Raw genomic sequence first — 3,531 nt, 5'->3', positions numbered from 1 at the left:
GTTATTGTGGTAATTTGGAGCAGTGTGCGTGAGTTGGCGTGCGTGTGGTATGGTATTGGCTATAGACAGGATGGGTAGACACGGCTTGAGATCTTCGCTGGGACTCGGTCCTTTGGGGTAGGCACGGCTTGAGTTCTTTGCTGGGATCCCGATTTGGTTTATTAAGCAAAAGTCCGGCTTGAGTTCTTCACTGGCACAGGTTAGATTAAGAGGGCTGTATAGGGGATCAGCTCCCATATATGTATTGTTTGACCTTATCGGGTGTGTGAGTGCTCCAGATTACCTTTTTGCTGTTATGACGTGAAAATATTGACGATGTTGCATTTCACTCTACAGGGTGCATTAGCTTTAGATAGCTATAGAGATTATGGTTAAAATTAATATTTTATTCTCTGAGTCGAACGCTCACTCCTGTTCATTATTTTTGCAGGCTACAGGAGGATTATTGTTATGGTTAACCTGCTTTTCTTCTTCGCAAGTCGTTTGTTAATGTTTGTGTAATTCTGTTAACTCCTAAAATTTTCACATGTGTTAGAAATATTTATTTAATTTGGGTCTGTAATATAATTTTCTATGTTGGACCTATAAACTTAGTATATGCATGTATGATGGACTGGATGAGAGAGCTGAGTTCCCATTTGACTTTATGTTATTATGAGTATGTGGAGGGTGAGCTGAGCTCCCCAATTGATTATATATTGTGTTTACAAGTCGAGTGAGTCAAAAACTCCCCGTTAAAAGGTCCATTTTATGGCCGGACTCTGTCCGGTTGAATTCTTGAAATTGGGCCCAAATGGGCCTTAGAGTTGGGTTGAGGAATAGTTAGGCTTACTACGGGCCTCGAGGGCTTTAGGCTGACCCAGGTCCTAGTGCCGGTCCGGCCCATAGGTTGGGTCGTGACAGTTAGCCAACTTAAGTCATCTAGGAACACGAAAATGACGACGCTAAAAAGATTGACGAATTCTAGTTTTTCTAAGCTCAACCAAATTGCCAGCTATTCACCAATCTACCTTCCTCCCTGAAGAACTGAAAAGGAAGATTTTTCATTCTTCGAAGTAGAGAAAAAACTCATTACTAATATTTACTGAGATTGTTTCTCACTAAACCTAGTTCCATATCCAAATGCATGCATGCATATTCTTTCTATAGATGTTACATGGCCCACTAGTTTAACTTGTTTCAGAAAGTTATAGCAAGTTGCATATAATTTTAATTGGAATTTGTTATAGATTCAAAAGAGGGGGGTTGGGGGGGGGGGGGGGGGGGGGGGTGTGGGGGTGGAGGAATTGAACCCTTTTTCAATTTTCAGCACTTACTTGATACTTAATAAAAAAATTTGGAGCTAGTTACTCAAATGTATGAGTTGTTGAAGTGAAAATAAGTGCCAATATGATTCTTTTTTTTTTATTGGCAAAATGATTTGAAAATTATAAGGCCTAGGAAAAAACCTTAGCTTGTGTCATCCAACTACCCCAATCATCGTATTACATGATAAACCTAATTTAGGATGAAACAATTAAAGTTAGAACTTGGAAAGCACAATACAAGATAAAATAACAAGAAAATAGAGTCAACACAGACATATATAAAAGCAACCAAACACATATCAGCAAAACGCACGACAGGACATAAGCAGGAATAATTGAACTCAATAAATCAACACAACATTTAGAGGCTTGAAGACACAACATCATACAACTAAGCGACAAAAGCCAACAGTAAAACAATAACTAAGACTCACAAGATGTAATGAATAAAGGCTAAACACTCAAAATGAGATATCTAACACAAACAGGCAGCCAAGTTTAGAGAACAGCTACTTCAGAACACATGTGACAGCTAATTTAGAATACATGTGATAGTTGATTAACCTCTACGTTTAGCAACCTCCACCTCCACCTAGCGATTTGGGATATGAAGATGATTTTGCCTCCATCTTTTATGATTCAAGTTTAGGATTCAGATTTTTCCTGCTCCGGTGGATTATTCTTCAGCTCCTTCTGAAGATTCCTTTCTAAATCCTCGTGCCTTCACCTCCCTAATTTCTCCAGCATGTTAAGTGCTAGATCTACAAAGCATTTCTCCACATTTTCTCTAGTTTTAGCGCTTAATTCAATAAACAAATATCCAAGCTATTGTTGTTTTGAACCTCTCTTGTCCAATAGCATCATCCCACCTATTTTTCTTTGTGTGATCTTCATTTCCACACTTGGAGGGAAGCTTGCTATCCTTGACCTACCCACTAATTATTCTTGTTATAGAGGAGGAGATCTCCTTTGATTATATCCACTTAGTGGTTCAGAACAAAATTATCTTCTTCCTCATACTCAAACCCAAGACCCCTTCCTAATTCAAATGTTTGAGCTGCTTCCTTTGAGGGAGAAAGAACTGTTATAGCCTCAATTTCATTATTCTTAGGTAGGAGAAGTAAAGAATCATTCCTTCTCTTGATGTCACTGTCTGATGCCACAAAAGGTTTTTTGAATGCTTCTTTTTCTCTTTATTTTTCCCACTAAAGCTCAATTTTGGATATGAACCTAACAGATCTATGATGGGATTGGACTTTCATAAAAAATGAGAGCGGCACATTACAATTAAAACTTGGACATTATTCAGCAGTAGAATTAACTAACTGGTTTGAGGGTCCATCCAATAAGACCTTATCATGTTGTTTGTTTGAGGCCTATGATTGACTTTCTGAATTACTAAAGATTGAGTGGACTTCTTCAAACTCATCACTAGAAAGGATAGATGGGCAATCTCGTGAATGCTTCCTGTCAATCATGTCTAGCTCATAGCTATAATCATCTGAGTGTTATGCTGGAGAGGTTTGCACATCTCTTAAGTTATTGAGGATTACTTCATCGTGGGTCTAAATAAGGATGTCAAAGTTTAAATTTAAATTTGGGTAGCTAACTTGTTGACATTAAGCATCATGAGCCTCTTCTTGAAATTCGTTTCCTTGATTGAGCAATTAGCATGATCACACAAAAACAAGTGAAATGCCCACAATCAAGAAAAATATTCAGAGTTAAAACTTTAAAGCATAGTTGAACAATAATTTTTGATATTTAGCTCAGAAATAAATATGTCCACAAAACTTGCACATAGATCAACCTAAATAATCAATCAAATATTCACACATAAAACCCAGCACAAATAATTCATAAACAATAAGTGTCGAAATTAAAGAGAGTAAAGGAAAATCAAATACTATCAATTTATAGTGGTTTAACTCTCACTAGCCTATATCCACTCCTCAAAGGATCTCTTTGAGATTTCAATTCCACTATTGACTCTTTTAAAATTGCAAGAGACAATCTTTTTACACTCCACAAGTTTTTCCAACGTACTTACAACCTTCTTACACAAGTGTCTCACTCACACTCACAATTACAAAACCAAGCTAGTGAAAGAAATAACTCTCACACTCAATTACAATGTCAGATCAAGAAAAGAGAGAGTTGATTTGCCAATGAGTGAACAATAAATATCTTTCAAAGCTCAAGGAATTAAAGCACTTAATGAATT

Source organism: Hevea brasiliensis, chromosome 5 (genome assembly GCF_030052815.1).
Source record: "Hevea brasiliensis isolate MT/VB/25A 57/8 chromosome 5, ASM3005281v1, whole genome shotgun sequence".
NCBI classification, from domain to species: domain Eukaryota; kingdom Viridiplantae; phylum Streptophyta; class Magnoliopsida; order Malpighiales; family Euphorbiaceae; genus Hevea; species Hevea brasiliensis.
The sequence above is the reverse complement of the archived record's forward strand: the minus strand, read 5'-3'. Positions refer to the sequence as shown.